General features: G+C 38.7%; 1 protein-coding gene and 1 pseudogene across 1 annotated transcript in view; one reads left to right on the top strand and one right to left on the bottom strand.

Annotated features, from left to right (window-relative positions):
• The window catches only part of LOC143567798 (dynein light chain 1, cytoplasmic-like), a 32,909-nt gene extending 15,439 nt beyond the window's left edge, over positions 1 to 17,470 (bottom strand). The window contains exon 1 of the transcript XR_013141470.1: positions 16,842 to 17,470. The gene's annotated coding sequence lies outside the window, so the exon portion shown is untranslated. The remainder of the gene's footprint in view (positions 1 to 16,841) is intronic.
• A 2,285-nt stretch (positions 17,471 to 19,755) lies between these two features.
• LOC143569673 (small nucleolar RNA snR60/Z15/Z230/Z193/J17) lies at positions 19,756 to 19,853 on the top strand (annotated as a pseudogene).
• The last annotated feature ends 7,492 nt before the right edge of the window (positions 19,854 to 27,345 follow it).

The following is a 27,345-nucleotide window of genomic DNA, read 5'->3' as shown; positions in this document are numbered from 1 at the left end:
ATTGTTTTAATGATTTGTTTTAAGTCTTGATTATAAGTTAGCATAATTAATAAGTAAATTATAATATATATTACCGGAAAAGCAGGAAGAACAAGGAGGAAGACGGAGGCAGAGAGGAAGACGGCAGAGAGAGCAAGGAGCAAGAGAACAGGAGAGATTAAGTGTTTTGTGTGTGATGTGTTATGAAATATTATTATTATTTATAGAAAAACCCTAGGAGACATAATCCCTAGAAAAGGGAAAAAGATCTCAAAAAGCAAAAGATTCCAAAAGCAAAAGATATCAAAAGATATGGCAGCTGCAGGGGCAAGATAAAGCTGTCAGGGAAACAGTAACAGGCATGGCGGGTCAGATAAAGGTACTGGTCAAGCATGGCAAAAGCAGATCTCAAAAGATAATGTCAGTCACTTTTTCTACCAACCAATGGGGGTTGGTACGCATGCTGCGCCGAAAGTAACTATTCAGACATTAGATAGGTTAGGTCAACAGCACAGAAGATAAGACAACACAAAGCATACAGGCTGGAATAAACAGAAGATACAAGGGTTAAGCGCGGGAAGGCTGAGTGCGCGAGCGCGAAGGCTGGCACAACAATCCTTAGCGCACTGCGGGAAGAATCACAAATCCTTAGCGTGCTGCGTGAAGAACAAGAATTCTAAGCGCATCGCGGGAAGAACATACATTCTTAGCGCATTGCGGGAAGAACATGCATTCTTAGCGCGCTGCGAGAAGAGTTCTCTTCACGCATCGCAGGAACAAGATGTCTTCACGCAGGCTTCCATGTAAGGAGTCTGGCGCGTGGAGCTGCAGACATCCTTAGGCGGGAAGAACCAAAGGACAAGCAAAGAGGAGGGAAACAAGGCGGAAAGAGAGAAGGAAGAGGGACGGGACGGCGGAAAGAAAGAGAGAGAAAGAGGCGGGAAGGAAAATATATATTATTATTAAAAGTAAAATATAAGTATAAATATTAAATAATAAAAGAGAGATCGGGTCAGAGAAACGGGTACCTGGGTCGGGTCGGATCGGGGCAGATGTCACAGTCTCCCCTACTTTAAGAAATTTCGTCCCGAAATTTATCTCGAAGTAGGTTGCGCAGAGAACAGGTGCGGGTACTTGATCTTCATTTGATCTTCCCTTTCCCATGTAAACTCGGCTCCGCGCTTGGACTCCCAGCGAACTTTCACGATAGGGATACGACTGCGCTTGGTTTGCTTAACCTCGCGATCCATAATCTCAACAGGCTTCTCAATGAAATGCATGGATTCATTAACTTGAACTTCATCAAGTGGAATGTGAAGGTTCTCGTCAGCTAAACACTTCTTGAGATTGGAAACATGGAACGTTGGATGCACATTACTGAGCGCGAGCGGCAGGTCAAGTCTGTAGGCAACTTTTCCCACACGCGCGAGAATCTTGAATGGACCAACATAACGAGGAGCAAGCTTACCCTTCTTCCCAAAGCGGACAACACCTTTCCAAGGCGACACTTTGAGGAGAACAAGATCACCAACTTGAAATTCGAGAGGCTTCCGTCTACGATCTGCGTAACTCTTCTGTCGGCTTCTGGCAGTCAGCAAATGATCACGGATCTTGGCGATTTTATCGGTTGTCTCTTGAACAAGTTCGGGTCCTGTGATTTGAGTTTCACCCACTTCGCTCCAACAAATCGGGGAGCGGCATTTACGACCGTAAAGTGCTTCAAATGGGGCCATACCGATACTGGAATGATAGCTGTTGTTATAAGAAAACTCGATCAAAGGCAGGTGTGAATCCCAATTACCTCCAAAATCAAGAGCACAAGATCGGAGCATATCCTCAAGAGTTTGAATAGTTCGCTCAGACTGACCGTCAGTCTGAGGATGATATGCCGTACTCATGTCCAAGCGAGTTCCTAGCGCAGATTGGAGAGATTTCCAAAAGCGAGATATAAAACGGCCATCGCGATCGGATATGATGCTCAAAGGAGTACCATGGCGGCAGACAATTTCCTTGACATAAAGCTGCGCGAGATGCTCAACACGGTAGTTTTCACGAATGGGCAGAAAGTGAGCAGACTTAGTCAATCGATCCACTATTACCCAAATGCTATCATGTTTGCTTGCTGTCAAAGGTAACTTGGTAATAAAGTCCATCGCTATACCTTCCCATTTCCACGTAGGAATTTCTGGTTGTTCGAGCAAACCAGATGGGCGTTGGTGTTCAGCTTTCACTTTAGAACAAGTCAGGCACCTAGCTACGAACACAGCAATATCCTTTTTCATGCCAGACCACCAATAAGTAATGCGCAAATCCTTGTACATCTTATCAGCGCCAGGATGAATAGAATACCGAGATTTGTGCGCTTCACTCAGGATATCAGCGCGAAGATTCTCATCACAAGGGATCCAGATGCGATTGAGATAGCAGAGAATTCCACTCAGATTAGGGACAAAGAGTGCTTCCGCGCCACACGCTAACTCGGCGCGAAGGTTACCATTACTGATGGATGCGCGCTGCGCGTCACGAATACGCGATTCAAGGTTGCTTTGAATCGGCGCGAAGTGAAGCTGGGTGCGCGGCAAGATACAGTTAAGGTGGCAGGGTTTTCGGCTGAGCGCATCGGCTACCACATTAGCCTTACCAGGATGATACCGGATCTCACAATCGTAATCGCTGATGAGTTCGTTCCATCGGCGTTGCCTCATGTTAAGTTCCTTTTGACCAAAGATATGCTGAAGGCTTTTATGGTCAGTGTAGAGGATACACTTAGTACCATAAAGGTAGTGTCTCCAGATCTTCAAGGCAAAAACAACTGCACCAAGCTCGAGGTCGTGAGTTGTATAATTCTTTTCATGAACCTTGAGTTGCCTTGATGCGTAAGCGATAACCTTGCCTCGTTGCATAAGAACACAACCGAGACCTTGGTTGGATGCATCGCAATACACGACAAAATCATCATTACCCTCAGGTAGCGCAAGAACAGGAGCTTCACACAACAAACGCTTGAGCGTCAGAAAGGCTTCTTCTTGCTTCGAGCCCCAAATATACGGTTTACCTTTGTGCGTTAGAGCTGTTAAAGGCAAAGCGATCTTTGAGAAGTTTGAAATGAAACGCCGGTAATAACCAGCTAAGCCCAGAAAGGAACGGATCTCAGAAGGAGAGGATGGCGTAATCCAGTTCTTGATTGCTTCAATCTTGGATGGGTCGACATGAATACCCATCTTGTTTACAACATGACCAAGAAACTGTACTTCATCAGACCAAAATTCACACTTGGAAAGCTTAGCATAGAGTTGCTCGGCTCTAAGCTTTTGCAATACCAATCGGAGATGTTGCTCATGCTCGGCCTTGGTCTTAGAATACACCAGAACATCATCGATAAACACGATCACGAATTTATCCAAGAAAGGCCTACACACCCGATTCATAAGATCCATGAAAACGGCGGGTGCGTTGGTTAGACCGAAGGACATGACCAAGAATTCAAAATGGCCATAACGAGTACGAAAAGCAGTCTTCGGAACATCTTCATCGCGGATACGCAACTGATGATAGCCAGAGCGGAGATCAATCTTCGAGAAACAAGAGGCACCTTGGAGTTGATCAAAGAGGTCGTCAATACGCGGTAAGGGATACCGGTTTTTAATGGTGAGTTTGTTCAACTCGCGGTAATCAATACACATGCGAAACGATCCATCTTTCTTTTTAACGAACAACACCGGAGCACCCCAGGGCGAAGAGCTAGGGCGAATGAATCCTTTAGCAGTCAACTCTTGAAGTTGGCTGGCCAATTCTTGCATCTCAGCGGGTGCAAGACGGTAAGGAGATTTAGCCACGGGGGAAGCACCAGGGACAAGATCAACACGAAACTCGACTTCACGAGCGGGAGGGATACCAGGAAGATCATCAGGAAAAACTTCAGGGAAATCACGCACAACAGGGATATCGCGAAGCTTCTTTTCTTCATCGGGTTTAACCACATGGGCTAGAAATGCAATACACTTCTTCCGCATGAGTCTTCGGGCTTCGGCGCAAGACATAAGTTTAAGACCACTGGAGGGTTTTTCGCCGTAAATATGAAGATCACCATTTTCTCGAGGTATGCGAATCAATTTCTTGGCGCAAATAACTTCGGCGCGATTCTTCGAGAGCCAGTCCATACCAATGATAACATCAAAGCTTCCAAGAGGCATAGGGATGAGGTCGATCAGAAAATCGTTTTCGTTAAGGTTAAGCGTGCAATCTTTAATTACCGAGTTTATTAAAACAGTTTCGCCATTAGCCAATTCAACTGAAAAATCTTCTTTTAAGTTATCGCGCGGTCGCGCAAGCTTCCGCTCAAAGGCGCGAGAGATAAAACTTCTATCGGCGCCAGTATCAAAAAGCATAGATGCATAAAATCCGTTAAGCAAAAATGTACCATTAACTACGTCGTTATTCGCTTGCGCTTGGTGCGCGGTTATGTTAAAAGCTCGGCCACGCGTCACTTGGTTCGAAATTTGGTTCACCGGATTCGCTTGAGTAATCTGAACTTGTAGCCTTGGGCACGCGTTCCGGAAATGACTTGGATCACCGCAGTTAAAGCACGATCTGGGTCGTGGGTTTTGGTAAGTTGGCTGTGGGTTCTGCGGGTAGGCTGGTGGTGTTGGCGCAATCGGATTGGAGGGAGGGGTTCTACAGTACTCAACGGAGTGACCTATGCGGCCACATCGGTTACATTGTCGACACGGGACTTGAGGTGGGTGATGAAGTCTACAGGTTGGGCAAAAGGGTTGGTTTCCTGTGTAAGGTTTCTTAGTTGGCGGGGCAGGAAGTGCTGGATTGGTTAAGGCATAGTTGTGGACTACAGGAGGTGCTGGGTAGGTTGACAGTGGGTTAGGCGCGTAAACTGGTTGATAAATTGGTTGCTGGACAATGGGCGGGTTGGTAAGCGCATAGGCTTGTCTGCGCCTACGTTTCTGGTTATGGTTTGAGGGTTCTGGTTTGGTTTCTGTTGGTTCAGGGACAGTCTTGGGTTTGGTCTTCTCAGTTCCCCGCAGGAACAGGGTTCCTGCTCTGACATGGTTGTCGCTGAGCACAGCGGCCAATTCGATGGCGTCAGAGAGGGTTACTGGGTTTCTGGCCCATACAGAATCTTGAATTTCCATGGGGAGACCCCCAAGGAATTTCTCGATGGCTCGGCGGGAAGGGGTAACAAGGTGAGGGACCAGTAAGCTTAGCTCGTGGAAGCGCGTCGCGTACTCGCGCGCTTCACCGCTGTACTGCTTAAGATTCCAAAATTCTTCCTCCAGGCGCTTAACTTCATTGGGAGGGCAGAATTCTCGCGTAAGAATTTCCTTAAATTCCTCCCAGAGTATGCTGGAAGCAGCTTCTGCGCCACGCGCATGGGCTACTCCATTCCACCATGTAAGCGCTCTGGATTCCAGGACACTGGAGGCATATAGGGTTCGTCTGTCATGAGGGCATTGGGTATGGAGGAAAGTGTTTTCAATCTTTTCGAGCCATTGGAGCATCACGGTGGCTCCTTCAAGACCTGTGAACTTTGGAGGGTTACCCGCGTTGAAGGACTTAATGTTATAACTCGAGGTGTTGGTATTGTTTTGGTTTAAGGCTTGGGCTATTGCGGTGGCCATTTCCTGGGAACGTTGCTGTCTACGCATGCGCGAGGCTTCTCTTCTCTGAAATCGGCGAGATAGCGGAGGCATTCTATAAAAATTTTAATTTTAGTTAATATCTTGGTTTTAGCGCAAAGTTTTAATCTTATAAAGCTTGGTTTCGCAGAGTTAGATACTATCAAAAGTTAAAGTAAAATAAATGACTTTAAATGCAGACTTAATAAGGGTAACAAATTCGAATCAAGAATCGACGATTCATGTATCACCATGACTTTCCGAATTCCCAATTTAAAATATACGAGCAAACGAGTATTGGAGATTGACGATTCATGTATCACCATGACTTTTCAATCCTCAATATAAAACATACAAGAAAATGAGTATTGGAGGTTGACAATTCATGTATCACCATGACTTTTCAAGTCTCCAACCTTAGAACATAATCGTAAATGGAAATTGAAAATCAACTATTCATGTATCACCATGACTTTTCGGATTTTCAATCCCAACAAACGAATATGTAAGTAAAATCAATAAAAATCGAAATTCACAAAAATCGAAATATCGCGGAATAAAATCATATACTGCGCAAGCGCGAGCATATTCATAAATAACGAGTAATTAACAATAAGTGCGCAAACATGAGATTTCTCTCATGCGCGAGAAGGGACTCTTAGGTATTCTAGGCCGTTACGTCTAACCACCTATCCTAAAGTCAACGAGCTCTGATACCAATCTGTAACACCCCGACCAAAGGCGGATTATACATCGGGGCGCCACATATTGCTTCATTACTCGCGACACTATTGGTGTCAATATTTATTAATACACATTTTATCGCGCACGAGCAGCGGGGAAAATAAAGAACATAAATCAAACATAAATCAATATATTATAAATTTTAACATTCAAACAACATTAACTTGTCTTGATACATTTTAATTCTAGGTCCAAAAGTAAAAACGTCCTACGTGTCCACAAGCTCCAAAACAGCTACTGCAAACCTGAACATGTGTTAAAATAAACGTCAAACACTTGCGTGTTGGTGAGAAATCAAGTTTAATAGATAATCATAGATAATCACAGTAAATCTGCGCGCAACACGTGTATGTCTAGAGTTTAACAAGGGTGTAATCAGATTGTGATCAAGCCTAAGATAGTTCATAGATCATAGTTCAATCCATGCTCCCAATTGAGCATAAAAACGAGAAAACATCTGTGCAAGTGTAAACAAAGAAAACCGTAAACGATAGGTCTCCCGTGTTCAACTAATGGTACCAACGGAACTGCGGAATAGGCCGAACAAAGCGGTTAATGATACACACATACAAATAAACAGCCAAGTAAACGTCCTCAACACATGGGATACTGCGCGACTAAAGTTCATAAACAAGTTTAAGACTCAAGTTTTGTATGAACACATGAACATCCCAAAGCATTTAAAATAAAAAGGGATTAGATACGAGATAACTCACTTGATAAACGATGCGGTGATAGATATGCAAGAATCAACTCTTAAACAAGCAAAGTTAACCTATAATTAAAGATTATTGTTTTAATGATTTGTTTTAAGTCTTGATTATAAGTTAGCATAATTAATAAGTAAATTATAATATATATTACCGGAAAAGCAGGAAGAACAAGGAGGAAGACGGAGGCAGAGAGGAAGACGGCAGAGAGAGCAAGGAGCAAGAGAACAGGAGAGATTAAGTGTTTTGTGTGTGATGTGTTATGAAATATTATTATTATTTATAGAAAAACCCTAGGAGACATAATCCCTAGAAAAGGGAAAAAGATCTCAAAAAGCAAAAGATTCCAAAAGCAAAAGATATCAAAAGATATGGCAGCTGCAGGGGCAAGATAAAGCTGTCAGGGAAACAGTAACAGGCATGGCGGGTCAGATAAAGGTACTGGTCAAGCATGGCAAAAGCAGATCTCAAAAGATAATGTCAGTCACTTTTTCTACCAACCAATGGGGGTTGGTACGCATGCTGCGCCGAAAGTAACTATTCAGACATTAGATAGGTTAGGTCAACAGCACAGAAGATAAGACAACACAAAGCATACAGGCTGGAATAAACAGAAGATACAAGGGTTAAGCGCGGGAAGGCTGAGTGCGCGAGCGCGAAGGCTGGCACAACAATCCTTAGCGCACTGCGGGAAGAATCACAAATCCTTAGCGTGCTGCGTGAAGAACAAGAATTCTAAGCGCATCGCGGGAAGAACATACATTCTTAGCGCATTGCGGGAAGAACATGCATTCTTAGCGCGCTGCGAGAAGAGTTCTCTTCACGCATCGCAGGAACAAGATGTCTTCACGCAGGCTTCCATGTAAGGAGTCTGGCGCGTGGAGCTGCAGACATCCTTAGGCGGGAAGAACCAAAGGACAAGCAAAGAGGAGGGAAACAAGGCGGAAAGAGAGAAGGAAGAGGGACGGGACGGCGGAAAGAAAGAGAGAGAAAGAGGCGGGAAGGAAAATATATATTATTATTAAAAGTAAAATATAAGTATAAATATTAAATAATAAAAGAGAGATCGGGTCAGAGAAACGGGTACCTGGGTCGGGTCGGATCGGGGCAGATGTCACACTTCCAGGCTACGCGCCGTCTTTAACTTGTCGTTTTCACGACAGAGTAGCTCGACGCGCGGCTTCATCCGGGCAAGGAGGATTCGGAGCTCATTGGACAGCCTACCCTCCTGGTAGCTGGCCATTGCCTCCCCCAACGCACCGCTTGGGGAGGCATGACACGCCCACTCGACGCAGTCCGCAGCCGTTCGGAGGGTCGTTCCCCGGCGGATATTCCACCGTGGAGCGTACACCTCATTAGAATCCGAAACTGCAAAAACAAAAAACAGTTAGGAAAAAATGATAAAAGGGATAAAAGGCCAAAATAACCCCACGCACCTGTAGGATCTATAACAGGTCAGTAACCGCCGAACCCATCACCCGAACCTAAAGGATATCCATCCAAGAGGTCAAGGAGATGGGAAGGAGGCAAAGATTGGCTAGAAGTCCCAACCCCGAACATACCTGAAGAACCGGCCATCGACGAGGTAATCGCTGGCGCCGGAGGAGGCATGGTAGAAGCCACCGTGGTAGAGACCATCGGAGGTGAACTCATTGGAGATGAACTCACAACCGTGGTCGCTGCTGCGGAGCTTGCAGAAAAGATCACCGACGGCTCAGTGAAGGACGCAGTAAAAATGGCACTGACGGCCGGCGGAGATGACGTCACAACTGGAACAGTTGACTCAACGGTATGAGCAACTGAACCAGCACAGGATGCAGGCGCAGCCGCCTGGGTCATCGCCTCGGATAGGTTGACCAAACCTATCGTCGTGGGTCCGGAACTGCTTCCTCCCGCACCGCTCTGGAATACGGATGCATCCACTCCTGCTTGAAGACAACAAAATATTAAAAACAATGTCGGAAAGAAATGTGGAAAAGGTAAACAAAAAGTATACTTACGGGTTTTCTTTATCTTGAAAGTTCTGACGGGCGGAGACGAACCCGATGGAACTGGCCTCTTCACGCCAGTCATCATCGCAACGGTTGGTTGCTCGGAGGTGACAGCCGTCTCAGCCTCCGAAGCAATGGTCTCGCCACCACCAACGTCCCCCGCCGCCTCCTCACTTTCGGTCTCGGAATCAAACTAATTCCCCAGGTCGACGACAGAGGTAACATTCGCCTTGTCCTTCCCACCAGCAGCCTTCTTCTTCCTCGCAAAGAAGGGCCCATCTGCGGATTCCTCATCAGAAGATGACAAAATCAGAGGAATTCCAGCAGAAGTTTGAGCATGAAGGGGACGAGGATTGAAGAACTTATTACCTGGCCGAGTGGCGCTTAGGATCTCATGACCTGCCGGATGGATTTCGACGAACCTATCCGCAGTTTGCTCCAAGATTGGCAACTCGTTCTCGTCAAGATCACGACTACCCAACCGCGCGGGACCACCAGTCTCCCGCGGATACAGGAGCGATTGCAAGTCGTTCCCCTCTGAAATAAGAAAAGACAGGTGTTAGTAGAAAAACCCTAAAATAACAGAAAAAATGGAGCATACCGTAAGGAATAGAGCTCAAACCGTATTCGAGGACGATGGGTATTTGCGGCGTCCCAGACCCGGCATCCTTCCACAAGCGGCTCATGCCGAGCATCACCATCCCAGACTCCGCGAAGCGGTAAACCGGAGTCTGGATCTGGGAGATCTTGGCGAACCATTCCATCTCCTGGTAATTGGAGGCGTGAAGGTTAGGGAGCGCCCTCCCGTTCTTGAACGTCATCGTGATGGGGACGACGCGAGCGGAGATGTAGAAAAACTCCCGCTTCCAAGACCGAAGACTGCGCTCGGTAGCGCAGATCTTCAACCCTTTGATCCGAGTAACCAGGGTATACCAACCCTGGATGCACCTCCAGGAGTAGAAGGTCATCAAGCGGTCGACGCGGGGCTCGATGCCCAGAATATGGCACACCCATTCAAAATGGCGAACCTTGGCGATTGCCATCGGGTGCACCTTCGTCAAGTGTACATCGTGTTTCTCCAAAACACGGTATACAAACTTCGTTAATGGGAATCTGAGATTCCCATATATGAAGAATGAGGCATAAACCCCTATCTTGACCTTAGGGGCATCATACACTGTCTGGTGGGGCTCTGGAAACTCAGGCTCGTGAGGCTCGAGCATGAACTTCTTGACGATATAGTGATACAAATCGACAGAAAGAGTACACTGGCACTCGCCAGCAGTACTCTTATCGTCCTTATCAGACGTGGACGTCGGGTTCTCGAGGTATGCATCGGACTCCTCGACAGTAACCTCGAGATCATGAGTAGAAGACATCTTTTAGGTATGAAAGAGAACGATTTCAGGGGAATGCTCGACGGAAAAGTTAGAGTATTCGCCGGAAATCGCTTAGAAGAAGAAGAGTGAAGTGAAGGTATGAATTGAGATGCACCCTCTCCCCCCTTTATATACTCAAGCAATGAATGCGATGAATTTAATGCGGAAGAGAGAGAAAGCGCAGGTACAATGAAACGGCGACACGTGGAAAAAGCAAGCTGGCAACAGCTGTCAAAAGGACGCGTGCCGTAAAACTCGCGCCCACGCGCCTGAAAAAGCGTCTGGAATGACCATATACTGTCACGTCGTCATAACTTCCTGCACGTCCTGAAGCCGTCAGAAGAAACCGTCAGGAGACGCCAACGTCACTTCAACAGTTTGGACTGTCCTTATCCTTTCACCAACTCTTCGAATTTCAAAAAGATTCAAAAATAAGAGGGAATATACCCCCTTACCTTGGAAAGCAAGATACCGTAAGACAAGTGCGGGTACAGTGTCAAGGCGAAACCCTTCACATACTTAGCACTTGCAGGGAATTGAAACCAAGAAGGATCTTATGGGCCATGCTTGCGGAAAGAGAAATAACACCTCCGCATGGCGGGAACGTTGAGAACTAGATTGTTTGAAACTTCAAGGTGGAAGTGGTGGTTTAACAGAACTGATCACTATGTCCAAAACTACCAAAACCTCGTGAAGAATCTATACAAGTGAAACTCAACGCTCCCGACTTGCGAAGAGATTAAACATCTACCCGCATCATGACCAAAGATCAGGCAGAAAAGTCGGGAATTTCTGCAAGTGACATTAGGAAAACTGCGGGAAGAATCCCCACGAAAAACCTTAAAAAACAAAAACCCCTCTTTAAAACCCCTTGCTTAAAGTCCAAAAGTTCACCTCATTAACAATTCATGAGAAGAACAATGGACTGGGGGACTTGAAGAGGTAGGTCCCAGCAAAGCCCAGTTGGACCCGCAAGACACACCTTGAAGAGGTACGTCTGCGCAAGGACCGGCTGGTTCCGCAGGACCCACCATGCTCAGAGAGATGAAGACCTTACACGCAGTAAGCCAGCTGTTCATGCAGGAAAGCCTCCCTTGGTACAGTACCCTACCTGTTCCCGCAGCTGTGGGTACAAGCCAAGAAGGAAGGCTACCCGCACTAACAGTAAGGCTACACGCATAAGGCACTAACTCTTATACTTCAGCAATGTCACCTGAGGAAGGAATGAGCAAGGCGGGAATATTCCCGCCCAAAAGAGCCAGTCCGTACGCTTCTGGAAGAACTTTTATACTATACCTGCCAAGGTATGGACAAAATAGACAAGATCTAACCAAAGCAGCCCATGAACCAATCACAGGGTGACAGCTCACCGACAATAGTACGAGGAGGAGCACGCTCCAGTACAAAATGTCACTATCAGCCGCTGCCTACCCACCAACTCCCATCGTAGCACGTACGTAGCATATAGTTGGTGGAAAAGGAGTATTATACAGCTGGCCGTACCTGCTTGGAAACCTACCTTCGGCTATAAATACTCCAACATCTTGGAACGGTATCATCATCTTATCCTCTCTCTAGCTATTTCTCTTAATATACACTTATATTCAGAGCAATCTAGTCTGATTCTCACGACGGAGGGTGGTCATAAGGAGGAACCCCCCCCCCCCTTCTCAGTGACGAGCTCACGGTGTCTGTTTTGCAGGTCAAGAAGAATAACCATATTTGCCGGACCTAACCCTCGTGGGAAACATCTACTTAACCCTAAGATTATCCGTAATCTGCCGGGGTCATTTAGTGTTTCTTCAGTAAGTTACCATGATATATGATTCCCAATATAATAAATTTACTATTTTTTTCTTATTATTATTTTTTATTTAACATCGTTTAGACTAGCTTTAATGCCCGGTTGAACTTTTTTGAGACGAAATATGGGCTACTTGCCTACTTAAACAACGGGAGTAGATTTTTCTTTGTTTGAATATAAATAACGGTTGACTATTATAGAAGATTATCAAACATAACTAACGGAGGGTTATACATGATAAAACGTTTATCTAACATACGCATTCCTGTAAATTATAGTTGTGGAGTGTTATAAGGGTATGTACGTTTTTACAATAAACCACATATGTATCTTAAAGTGTAATGATTAAATGCACATTATTTATTATACATGTTTTTAACTAAAAAGAAGGCGATGATGATGTGGTTGTGGAAAATACCCCTTAAGGGACATTAACCGTCACGCATGGTCTAATTCTAAAAGATAAGGTGGTTGTGAAACATAAAAATATAAATAATAATTAGTTTTTATCTCTCGTATTATAGGGTTGCTTTAAATTGCTCGTTTCTAATATTTATATATTTTTAGGATTTTTAATTTATTTATTTTAAAAAAGTTAATTATAGTATTCGTTTCTAATATTTATATATTTTTCAGATTTTAATTTATTTATTATAAGATTGTTAATAATATACTTAAGATTTGATGATAAAAGAGTTTCACAAATAAATGAGATGCTATAACCCGGTTTAAAAGCTATACGGGTTTGATGAGATGCATGACCCGCATATTCTTTTACCATTAAATTGTTTCTTGATTATAAAAAATAAATTTAAGAAAAAAATCGGATACTAATTTTTAGTATATCCCTATTATATAGGATTTTGATATCAACTAATTTTTAATTTTAATAAGATGCTATTACTCGTTTAAGTACTATCTGAGTTTGGTATATCAATACATTTTAATTCAGGTCAAATACATAAAAAATCTTAATTTAAAATAAAGTTATATGTTAGTTTGAGAGAATTTATAGAGATTTTGTTCATATATGTTTAAGATAAGAACAAATAACACTTCATTTAAAATAAAACACAACGGTTGATGCTCCACCGCTCTACGATTTTAGGGGTCCTAGTCTACGTCTAAACATTGAAAATGCATGCGTTTCTTCACTTTCAAATAAAAGGCTATTTTTTAATTCATAAAATAAAACTTTTTTGATGCCTACATTCCAATAAAAGGAGCTCTATAATCTATATAGCATCTAATCAAGAGTCAGGACTGAGTATTTTGTTAAGACCATCGGCCAATTTGTGGCGTTTTGAGGGGTGAAAACGCCGGGGAACACCGCCTTCTAGGTGTTTTGGGGAGGCGTTTCCTATAAAACGCTAAGAAAGCACAAATTCTGAGGATTTTGTGAGAGTGGGAGGAGAGAGAGGGGGCGTTTTGGAGTCTTTTTCTCACCACACCCACATTTTGCAAAATGCCCAAAAACTGACTAAGCGCCACATGACGTAAAATGCCCGAGTGCGTAGTTTTGACTACGCATGGTCTAAGAAAAAGTAAAATAAAATTGAATTTATATAATTCAATCTATCATAGATTTTACACTCAATTTACATTTGATTTATGCTTGATTTTGCGAGTTCGTTTTTCCATTTCGCTCATCATCATTGTTGTGAGAATTTTAGTGACTATCAAATATATTACATAGAGATTTTATTTTATTTCTTGTAAAGGAAAAATCCATCAAAACAAAAATATCATCATGTACTGAGATAAGATATTTGCACGTGGTGGTAGTACTGTGGTGCCTCTCGAAGAAAATTTCACCAGCTTTGTGTTTTGTACTCATTTGGGCCCACTTTATGGGCTCAATTTGAGATGTTGGATAGCCTTAGTATCTTCAATTGTGTTTGGTAGGTTTTGACGTTGATACCGCAGGTGAAAGATAAAAGTGTTATTAGTCAGATTTAGGTATGCATAAACCAGTTAACCGAAAACCGGTTAATTTAATAACCGGTTAGTGGTCAATGGTCAACTAACCGACTAGACCAGTTAATCAGGTCGGGTACCAACCGGTTTTCAAGCAGAAAAACCCTAACCGGTATGGTTAACTGATAAATAACTGAAGAAAACCCGGATTTAGAAAAATATATTTAAAAAAACCTAAAACCGGTTTCAGTTAAGCGGTTCCGGTTTCTAGGCCAAATGTATAACCCGGTACTAACTTCCGGTTTTTTCCTGGTAGAAACCGGCTAGAGAGGGACCACTTACTAACCAGTTAGAGAAACCGGTTTGGATGTGCACCGAGTCAGATTGTCGGCATTGATTATAAGACGAATATAGATCGGATTATTGGAATCCAATTTGCCTAATTTCTAAATCATACGAATTATAAACCAAACACCACCTTACTTGGATCAAACTATCAAAAAAAAATCTTGAATAACAATAGTCAATAAAAATGCTTGTTTTTATCTACAGATCTGGTTTTTCAGCACAAGGTAGCATTTTTGTTACAGGCACACTAACAATCTTCATCTACCTACTCCTGCTGTTTCACCACAAGAAACCAAAACAAAAAAAAAGTACCTTTCGAATGTGGGTTAATGAAAGAATCGCCTACGACAACGGGCTGATCCATGCACTTCATACTCGGCTTTCGTGACACGCATCGCCATCAAAATCAGGGCTAGATGGCAATAACGACCCCTTCGCCAAAGACCTAATATAGGGCTGCGAATACAGGATATATATTTCCCAATTATAAGATACTAAAAGCGGGAAAATAATTCAAAGCAAAAATTGCTGAAAATGATTATTACTCACTCTTCTTGAGTTGTTATTTTCACTTTGTACACATCTGGAACAAGCGGTCGCAAATCGCTTTCTCTGCAATCAACTCAAATTTGATCCCTAGTGGATATAAGAATAAAGATTTAAACACAAAAGTGAAACTCACAATCTTTTGGCAAAACCGGGAAATAATGTGCTTCCACCAGTCAATATGATACTGAAACACAAGTTTTGACTTAAAATCACGATTCATATATCAAATCAAGAAAGACAAAGAAGATGTGAAATTCACGCGACCCACGAAATGAATAATAATAATAATAATTAAACGTCAAATGCCAATTACCTTTCGTAAACCACACGATGAAGATAAGGGTGACAAGAATTAACCGCTCGAAAGATACATTCCGCCAGTCCAGCTTGATTCATTCCTGAATAATACGCAAAATTCCATTTAAAACTTAAAACAAAATGAATTCATAACCCGGTTCAAGCGGTTGTATAATTTTTTAACCCAATCCAACACAAGTAAAATACCCGTTTTTTAAACATTGCTCATAATCAGTTTAGGAAAACAAGAAACACAATATAGTTAATTTGGTTGTAAAAATAGAACGTAAGCAATCATTTCTTCTTTAGGATGATTTGTTTTATTTTTGTTAACTTGATATTTGATAAGAATGCTCATCTTGTTACATATAAATAATTTGCATTGATTTAGTGGATCTAATCTTGGACACTAATTAAGCACAATCCCAACCAAACATCTTATCATTAGCCGGTCTAATCTAATGGTGGAATTGACACATTATGATAATCATGGATATGAATCCAATATGTCACAAAGCATGTAACATTCAAGATTGGATATTACAATCATAATAAAATATATATATATATATATATATATATATATATATATATATATATATATATATATATAATAAATGAAGAAAATTAAAGGGAAAATTCCCAAAATGTCTCGTTTTAAAAGAGAGATTCCAAATATGTCCCTTCAAAATTCAAATTCCTTTTTTGTCCCTTTATTAACTCGTCTTCAGCTTTACGTTAGGAAATCGAGACGATATGTTTCTTAACTCGTCGTCTCCCCTCCATATTAGCTCATAACCCGTCACCTCCCCACCATGTTAGCTCAAAACCCATCGTATACGCTCCTTGTTAGCTCAAAACCCGTCGCATCCACCCATGTTAGCTAAAAAAAATCTACCTTATCTTTACTAAAACAAGGATCAAAAACTTAACCGACTATATCAATTCTGAGTGAGGTTAACCACCAGGACCGACCATAAGGTGGGGCTGGGTGGTCAATGGCCACATGTCCGACACCCCTCTAGGCCCATTTTTTAAAAATTATATGTATTTCTTTTAAAACAATATGTATATTTAGTGTTTAAATTACATTACATAACTACTAGCTTGGTCTAGTGGCAAATGAATATTACTTATAACCCAAAGGTTACGGGTTTGAGTCTCATTTGAGGTATGTTTAATCCTATTTTTATAAAGAAAAAATTACACAACCCAAATTATAACAAAGTAAGCTCATATAAAAATTAAATTGTTTAAACCCAACAAAATACTCCTTTTACTTAAGGCCCAAAAAAAAATTCGTCTTCGGCCCAATTTTTTTTTCGCTTTCTTTGAGCCGGCTCTGTTAACCACCTTTGATCGATAATTAGTAACTAGGCGGAGTTATAGAGAGTCACCTCAGTGCCATACCTTGTAGCGATTATGTAAGCATACTTTTATGACATTGGTCCAGATTAAGCCAAAAAAAAGTAAAACTTTAAGCAAAAAGCTACCTTCTTGATGCATGCCGCAATGGCGGTACACTCAACGACATCATAAAGATCAAGAGCTTGAGAAGCCGAATCCATTGCATGAACTTGCATCTTCAATGGCATATATGTATCCTTCACATATGCTTTACCTTCCAACATTCTTAATTTCACCCTTAAAAATCAAAATTCTTTAAACTCATACTAACTCATCAAAATATTGAATTTTGAAAAATGGGTGTGAACTTGTGAATGTTGATGAGATAATATAGGCCATAAACTTCAATGTCATTTAACAAACATGAAAGTTCTAGTTGATGATTTTAGAAGTATTCAAGGGTCCATTACATAGGTGTGGGAAAATATGTATGGTGGCATGTTTTGTTGTTTTCCATAATAAGATCAACATATACCCATGTTGTTAGTTGTTATCTTGTTGACACCCATGAGTTGTGACTGTCGTGTTTTGTGTATAAAGTGCGCATCTTTTGTTCTTTTTTCGTTATTTAAGGGAAAGTTCGACACGTAACATGTTATATAAGATGACACATAAGATGTAACACGAAAATATTATGTGTCAAGAGGGTATTTGCACAAGTTTGAACAATCATATGTGTAGCTAGCTTATTGGGTACGAAAAGAATTGTACAATGTTATAAAAATCAACGTGTGACATATTATTCATTAAAATTTATTAATTGTGAAATTGGTGTTGTTTCACAAAAGAGTACTACTCATCGATAGTACTTACTTTGCTTTGTGTACATCAACATCTAGCATCCGTTTTGTATAAGTTTAACTTCCAGTCAACAAAAACACTAAATACGCCTGTGGGTAAAAGTCTAGTTAATATTAAATAAAATTATGAAAAGAGTTTAGATACGTAGATGTAAAACCATCATATGCATTTGCGTACATAATCATATGTTTTATTTGATTGAAAAGAAGATATTCTCTCCCCATTTTACCACCTTTTTGTATACTCGCACCAATCAAACTCCTCGTGTCAAGCATCTGCATAATACAAAACCGAGGAAAAGGAGCATTGCAGATTTTCAGTCAGTTGTCCAACTGATATAAGGTTACACTTAAAATCTGGGTCATAAAGGACATCTTTTAATTTAAGACCGTTCCCTAGAGTGCAATCGCCTTCCCTTGATTATGTATATGCATTTTTGTAAAGGGGCAAAACTTCGTCCGCCTCTCGTGGTCAGGTTCCAGGCTCACCGCTCATGCCCAGAGTGAGCATGTGTCAAAGTGACGTTTAATTTCGTTACGCTTAAAGTTGTATCATATAATAGAGAACTCTTACATGCTACATGTAATAAATTGAAGTATGTTACATCATTTGAAGTATTAAATGTTTTGTTGTAAAACTGAAAACATTATAAAGTCAATATATATATATATAGAGAGAGAGAGAGAGAGAACTGTTGTTTTCGTTTTGGTTTGATCAAATTTGCGGTTTTAATCCAACCATTTCTAATATATGGTTGTCATCCAATAGTTTTGTTTTCATTTGCAATTTAAACCAGATCCAACTAGCCCCGTTAACTATGTTCATTGAACCCGTCAGCTTGTGTAATCATTTGGCCCCTTTATCTATCAAATGTGTCATGATCGAAGCCACCAGAGATGAATCCTAATTCTCGTTTGTTCATGTAGAGTTTGTGGAAGGAAAAGGAAAGAACAACGAAGATTAAAATGGGATTTGGGAATTAGGTCTGGCTTTATTTGGGTAGAAAAAGAACAAAATTGCCCCTCATGCAAGGGACACGCTGATGAATAGGATGCCAATGGGTCGCATTTAGGTATTTCCAAACTCATACCCGGTTATGAAAGTCCGTCCCAAACCCGTCCCAAACCCATCGGGTTTTAATCGGGTAATTACCCGTCGGGTTTCGGGTTTCTTATTGGGTTTTGATAAAATTCTCGCCGGGTATACCCAGATCAAAACCCGTTAAGTTTCTTCCGAGTTTTGACAAAATATTACTAATCGATTACAAAGATGGTTACCATAAAGATAAAATGTTTATAATAATTAACATAAACAAGTTTTGACAAATAATATATTTGGAATATAGTATATATATAATATAATAAGATATATCTGGATATATAATCGGGTAAATGAGTTTATGTTATCGGGTAATCGGGACGGGTAATCGGGTATATTAGAAATCTCAAACCCGTCCCAAATCCTAATGGGTCGGGTATTACCTGTCCCATTTATGTCGGGTTTCGGGTTTTCCCATCGGGTTCGGGTTTCATTGCCATCCCTACTGATGAATTTAACTACCAGAGTTAACAAGATTAGTTAGATCAAGTTTAATTACAAGTGAAAATAAAACTATTGGACAAAAAAATTAAATTTATAACTATCATATTAAAACCGTAAACATAATAACGAAAACCGCAATTCTCTGGTATATAAATAAACAAAAGAAAACCCAATTTTCTTCTCTTAACGGCCCAATTTTCACAATCATATTCATAGCTTGATAAAACCCTAGCGGCCGTCTATAAATACCAACCCACAATCTCCACAAATCACAACCCAAAGTTTTATCTTCATCATATAATCTTATTCACAATCAAACAGAATGTGAAGGTATTTGCTATTTTGTTTTAATTTTACAATTCAGTGTTTTTTGTTTTTGTTTTTGTTTTTGTTTTCGATCTTGATTTAATATAAAATAAATGACAAGCATATGTCTGAATCACACTGTGTTGTTAAATCTAATATTCTCTATGAGGCCAACCATTATTATTTTATTATTGATATTGTTTTTTAAACAAATTGCCATTGATTATTTATACCCATTTTTTTTATTATGTTTGATCCTGAGCTGAGCTTTCGCTTGTTTAAGGTACTACCAAAGCTTGGGTCAGCTTAGACTCATTTAATATTTTTATAATTTTTTTTTGTTAGAGCTGGGAAACTCAATTGATGATTGTTTGCATAGTTCAAATGACAATATTAATTATGTGATTATTAATTATTTTATAATCTTTCGCTCCTATCTGATGAGTTTTTGGTTTGATTTCTTTTGTAACTTTTTTTTTTGTTATTATTATAACCAAGAGATTCAAATGATGCTAATTTATTTTCATGGTTCGAATGACAATGTTACGTGATTATAAACTTTCACTATTGTCTGATGAGCTCTTGGTTACTTTTGATTTTTATCTTGATGATTTCTTGTATGAATATCTTTTAGAATGTGGTCTTGAATAGAATATTGGATGTGATATTGATGATATGTTTTTTTAAATTTAAAGTAAAAAAAATATTTAAAAGCATATTATTTAAATAGATTTTTTAGTTTTACATCTTCTCACTTTTTCTATTCTTGGATAAGAATTGATTTTGTTAAAAAAATCTTATTTAAATAATAATATATTTACATATATCTTTTTATATGTAAATATTTGATTATTAGTTAATTTATAAATTTTGTTAATTTTTTTAGTAGGAATTTTTAAACAGAATTTATTCATTTCCAATAAGATTAAAAGTGAGAAAATTTAATGTTAAAACATGTATTTTGGAATCCTATTGTTAGAGACGATGACAGGGAAGGAACCGGTTGATCCAATGCTTGACGAGTGTCTAACCTTGCATTCCTAGCATATGAATGCCTTAGCTGATGGTTCTGTGTTTCGGATCCATTGCTTCTAAATGAGAATGTTGATGAAAATAGTTTGATTTTGCTGGTGAAAATTGGAGTGCAATGCTCTTCCGAGTCTCCACAAGATCGAATGGATGTTAAGACCGTTGTATTCATGAATTCTTGTTAATAATGGATGGAACTCAATCTTGACATGTTAAAAAGTCCCTCACCAAATTCTGCGACCCAAAAAACTAGATTGTGATTGTGTCGTAATTGCGTTACATCGTTTAAATCTAAACTAGAGGTGCACAAATCGGGTTCAAATGGAAAACCCGAACCGGTTTTTTCACACCGGGTTGTAAAATGGCACCGGTTCCAATCAAGAACCGGTTCGGTTCCCGACCCGAACCGATGCCCAGATATGCGAACTTTTAAGAACCGGGTAGGGTATGAACCGGAACCGGTTTTTACGTAAAAACCGGTTCCACCGGTTTTTTTTGAAATTTAAATATCAGAGCCGTTAGGAACCGGTTCCAACGGCTATATAGCCGTTTTTGACCGTTGGAACCGGTTTTTTAACTATAAATAAGTTATTTTCTTACTATAAATAGCAAGGTTTGTTTGTTTACTTGTTAAACCACTTCCAAAACTATAAAACACACTCCAAACCACAATTAACCTTAAACCGACAACAAATGACAACCAATGATGACGTTGTTATGGTGATCGAAACAACAAGATGCCCCGATGTTTGGGTTCATAACGATTTGTGTCTCATGACCAACTCACATGAGTTGGCACGTTGCAAATATTGCTCGAAGTTTCTTAAAGCAGGGTCCAACTCGACATTACCGTTGGAACCGGTTCCAACGGATCTATTGTCTCAAAAACCGGTTCCAACGGCTATATTACCGTTGGAACGGCTAATTGGTGTCTAAAAAACAGGTTCCAACGGCTATATTACCGTTGGAACCGGTTCCAACGGCTAGTTTGAATTTTGTTTGACCCTTCAAAAAAAACCCGTCGAAACCGGTTTTTCCGGGTACGAACCGAACCGGTTCCAATTAAGAACCGGGTAGGAACCGGGTTGGAACTGGTACTGACATACAAATAGGAGAACCGGGTACGATTTTCGGGTACAAAAATACCCAAACCGGGTATTGTTCCAACCGGGTTGGAACTGGAACCGGTTCCGGTTCGGTTCCACCAGTTAGGTTCCGGAACCGGTTTTTTTGTGCACGTCTAATCTAAACAAACGTTTGTTCTTGAGAAACATTTACAGTTCCACCAATCCAACTATAAACTTAAAATAGAAACATTTACAGTTCCACCAATCCAACTATATTATTTCAAATTTTTTATAATCTTATTAGACTGTGTTGTGGTGAGATTGCCACAACACGTTCTTTTGCGATATAAAACAATTTCATCCCCTTTTAACAAGCGTCAACCCCATCTTCAACCTCTTGGCGTGCTACTGAAAACGAGCCAATGAGCTCAAGGTGGTTGGACTACAATCAAATTCAATTAATGATAATTAACCTTTTTAATTCAATTAATACGTGATGTGTGTATACAAACCAAAATGATTATAAACTTATTTAGTTGAAACTATACTCAACTATATATAATTTATGAGTTAGTTAACACCGCACCATCTTGATTTTCGAGAGATGTCATAACACTACAACAATGCTCCACAACTAAGGGTGGCAATCTTGACCCAAACCCTATCAAATAAGTTAATTTGAGTTGTTTTAAAAGTTAAATGAGTTGGTTTGGGTCAAAGGTTTTAACTAAATGGGTCAAAATAAGTCATTTGAAATTCCATCCTTTTATTTTCGGGTTAAAATGGGTCGACAAGTTCAAAGAAATGGGTCGATGTGGGTTAGTGTTCTAAGGAAATGTGACAAGTTTCGGATCGGAACGGGTTTTCGTACAAGACAGATTTCAGCACGAAACGGGTTTCAGATTGGAACGGGTTCAGTTCAGGTTTCAAGCCAACACGAGTTTTCACCTGTGACGTGTTGGGTTTTGGTTGCTTTTGTTTCTTTTTGGTCGATTCTGGACTCGTTTTTGTTCGTTTTTTCAGTTTTGTTTTTGTTCGGTTTGAATTCTTTTAGATTCGTTTTGATTGATTTTTTCGATTTCAATTGATGTTGTCCGGTTTTGGCTTTTTTGTTTCATTTTCGTCGATTCTATCGGTTTCGGTTCGATTCTTGGTAGTTTTTTTTACGGAACGACGACAACTTAGTAAACATTTTAGTGTTTTTACCTTTTTTGTTTATGATTTATATTTTGAGTTATAATTTTTTATTATTATTTTTGAATATTGTTTTGAAAGTTTCTGATCTTAATAGAAAACCTCTAAAAAAATAATAAAAAAAATCATAACTTAAATTATTAATAAAAACGAAAAATCTAAAAAAACTAAAATGTTATGCCGTTATTCTCGTTCACACAAAAAAAAACTCAAAACCCTGTTCGACCCTAACCTATTTCGACCCAAACCAAAACAACCCTTTTTTTAATTGAGCCGTTTTGACCCAAACTCATTCTGACTTATACTCGTTTTGACCCATGACTCATTCGACCCAACCCAACTCATTTGCCACCTCTATCCGCAACACATAATAATCTTGTCTCACTTGGAAATTTGTATGCTTCCCACCCACCACCCGCCCATTCACAACGCACCTTCTTTTCCCGCCAAAAACAAAACATGTCATACACATTACACACACTGATTCTACCATTTATTAGTTAGTGACATTGTAGCAACAACCACTAGTACCACATTCTTTCTAGTCACACACATAAACCAAACAAAACAAAAGCAAAAAACATGAAGGGAACATCATATATTATAATATGGTTAACTATACTTCTAGTCCTCATTCTAGCCATGGTATTAGGCTTAATTCTACTTCTCTTAGCTGAACTGTACTGCTCTCCACTCAACCGCCACCGCCGCGGCCGCCACCTCACTACTCCCACCAACACCACCACCATAAACAACTCTCCAACCCATTCAGACCCCTTAACTGACATAGAAAAACAAGAAGTTGCCACCAATGGAACCCAAAACGGATGCTCACCGGTTTATATATCGAATCCGATACATGGTGAAGCGAATGGGACACCGTTTGAGATGCCAGAGAGTTCCCCGTCACGGCTGGAAGTTGGAGATGATGAGAGTGATACGAATAGTAATAATTGGGCTACTACTTCAATTTTTCACCGTTTGAGTGATCCTTACGACAATTTTTCACCCCTCTCATATTAAATATATATACATATATATAGGGGAGAGATATTTGAGAAGTTGATAATTTGTAAGAAATTTAAAAACTCAATTTTAGACCACACATTTAATTAACTGAGTTATAATATGTGACTGAGATTAAATTTGATTAAAAAATGAATCAAGAGAGAGAATAAATATTTTTGTTGATTACACAAGTTTAAACTTTAGTTACACATGTGTAAAAAGTCGATTCAGTGTGTTAAAAATTACGGTAATTTTTTGTACATTACTTGTATTTACGTATTACACATGTGTAGAAAAAATCAAAAATAAAATTTGTTACGTTGAGTTCTTTCGAGTTCTTAAAACTCAAAGCGGTTCTCAAAAGAAATCAATCACACACACATATATATATATATTCTTCTATATTTTATTATTTTTTTCTTTATAGTTTGTTATGTTCTTTTTTAGTAACTATTTGCTGGTTTAGATTAATTATTTTATGAAAATCAATGTAAAAATTCGTTAGTTATAAACGAAACCATAAAAATCCTACGTGTTGCGATGTGGTCGCTACTCCTTTTTTTGGAGTCACCAGATTTACTTGATTTTTAAATGGTGGCTTCTCATGCATTTGACCCGAATTCATTGGTATGAGTCTCATCAAACCAGATATTTTCTTAAACGAGTTATAACATCTCAATAAATTAAAAACTAATATTACCAAATATTTGATATAAAAATCCTATAAAGTAGGAATTTACTAAAAATTAATATATGATTTATTTTTATAAAAAGATATATATTATTTATAATTAAAAAACCAAGTGTATAGTAAAAAAAAATAAACAGGTCTTGGGTCTTATCAAACACATATAACTTTTAAACCAGGTTATAACATCTCATTTATTTATGAAACAATTTATTATAAAACCATAAGTATATTATTGACTTTCATACAATAAAAAAATAAAAAGTTCAAAAAATAAATAAATATTGAAAACAAATAATATAAAGCAACCCCCACGGAGGATAAAAACTAGAATTTATATAAAACAAAATAATATATTTATGTTGGTCTTAATTTTTTGGAAAATTGAATTCTAAGAATCCCAACTAATTACAATTGGCCGATAATAATCCCAACTTAGAAAATAGTTGTCACCGCTCCCAACTTTCATACTGCTTGTTTTCATTACACCTCTTTAAAAAAAACTTAACGGCGTTAAGATTTTCCAAATTTCAAATTTATGTTTTAGGGATTTCGTTCGGAATTAGAATACGAGTCGATTGATGTTTAACTTACCTCAAAACGATGGCCCGAATGACTAAAGGATGCTTCAATTCCGGTGTGTAAACTTTTATTCAACAAAAATCAAGTTGTTTGAAACACTGTTTCGATGTAAGTTTTACATTTTTACATCAATGATTCGTATCCTTATTCTCGAAAGCCCTAAAACATCAATTTGAAATTTGGTAAAAACACCTAACATCGTTAAGTTTTTTAGCAGAGGTTCAATGAAAACAAATTGTGTGAAAATTAGGACCGGTGACAGTCATATACTTGATGTACCGTTTTCTTTTTATTTGTTAACTTCTTTTTATAAGTGTATATAAATTATTGTAAGAACTTGAAAATATTAACTATCCCATGATTTTGATTATATAATCCATCTGGCCATTCGGAATTCATATCCACTGTTCACTTTTAAAATTCAATATATTAAAATTTATATCCCAACTATTGAAAAAACAAAACATCGTGCAAAGCCCGCTCAATATCCCAAAAATTTCCAAACTTTTACTAGTTAGGCGCTATATCTACCCCACCAAACCCTATTCAAACTCCCAAAGTAAAGCTAGCGTCCAGTAGCTTCTTCGATCCAAACCCTAAACGATGCATTTATTAATTAATCAATTTGAAGCTTTTTTACTCCATTCGAAGAACCTAAACGACGAACTCTAACTTGGGTTATCTTCAGTTTGAAGCTTTTTACTCCAAGTTTCATGAAAAGGTAATGTTTTGAAGCTTTATATATATATATATATTAGAATAACTATGTGGTTCCTTGTTAGTTGTTCAATCATTAAATTTCATGTAAATGCCTCAGTTTTTTAATACATGTGTATTTGCATAATTGCAACTTCAATTGCTACCTATGTTCTCTGTTGCATATATTAATCTCTGTTTGTATATTCATTATTTACTAACAAACCCGTAAGTATTTACATACATGTTGTATATATTTATGCTAATCAAAATTTTAACTCTGACAACTTTTAATAGTATGATTTATTTAAAGGTACACAGGATCATTCAGATTACGGAATTATTCAAAAAGGCCACAAAACCAGAAAATTGCATTGGATATGGTTAATGTAAGTTCTCTTTTGTTCTTTCCAGATTGTTTATGGTTATGCTTAGTTAACAAACGGTTAATTCAATCAAGTATTTAGTGTTGTCTCACAACCTAACAGATGGGAGTCTGGTTATTGTATTATGATGGCTATGTATAATTTTGTCGTTAGTAACAAAGAACATACAGTAAACATATTTTATTAACTCTTATTTATTTATGTTTAATTGCAATGTATATTAAAATGTAATCTAACTTTTATCTATATTTATGTTGTAGCTGGTAAATAATAAAAGAATGGTTCGTTGAGATGAAATTAACGAAATTGTAGAGCGTACTTTAAAGGTGTTTATGTTATTACTTGGTTATTGTGAGGATGTGGAGGATGAACGAAGGTAAGTATATTAGTATGCTATCTCTTTTGTACATATTATATTTTTCATTTTCTTCATTTTTTAGAGTTAATTACACGAATGGTTAAGTCACTTTGACCCGTTTGTCCACTTTGATTAGTCATCCATCCATCTAACCCCAATGCCTACACGCTAAAGAGTTTGTGACAACATAGATCACATGCAATATCAGCTAGGAGCCCCAAAGGGCTTTGTATTAACTTATGCATTTAAATTCTTCTTTGATTCTATAGGTGGATCTTGTTTTATTTTAATCTTTAATGGTAGCTAATAGACTCTTTTTTGTGTATTGATCAGTGGCAAAGAGATTGTAGCTTATGGTTATTGTGGTGGATAAAGGAGGTTGCTTGAAGTCTAAAGGAAGTTTTTAAATAGTTGTTTATATTTGAGTTATAGTGAGTGTTTGGATATATTTGTAAGTTTAAGTGAATGCTTTAGACTATGTATGGATGTTTGGCTATTTTATATAAATATCTTTCTGTTTATATGATTTTGAATTAATCGGTATGGAACAAATGGTGAATTGTAAATTAGATAAATAATATATGAATTAAATATGAAAATGAATTGATATTTGGTTGAAATAAGGCGGTTTTGGTTTTAGTATATTTAGGTTAAATAAGGTGGTTTTGTTTGTTCAAATAAGGCAGTGGATACATAGTGTATTTAGGTTAAATAAGGCGGTTCCAGTTAGTTCAAATAAGGCGGTGCATATGTTCAAATAACGCGGTGTATATCAAATATAACGATGGCTTTTAAGGCGGTCTGTTAAACGTTATATTTGAATGAAAACCGTGATATTTGCTCTTTATTTTTGTACTAGTGACTTCTCCTTCGTTGTGATTAATGAAAATTGAGTCTCACAATAAATAAACTTGTCATTTTATGTGATCAGTT

This window comes from Bidens hawaiensis, unplaced genomic scaffold (assembly GCF_021521415.1).
Source record: "Bidens hawaiensis isolate Kalapana, Puna unplaced genomic scaffold, B.hawaiensis_p1.1 tig00001236_1, whole genome shotgun sequence".
Taxonomy (NCBI): domain Eukaryota; kingdom Viridiplantae; phylum Streptophyta; class Magnoliopsida; order Asterales; family Asteraceae; genus Bidens; species Bidens hawaiensis.
This window is presented reverse-complemented; position numbering and strand designations above follow the sequence as displayed.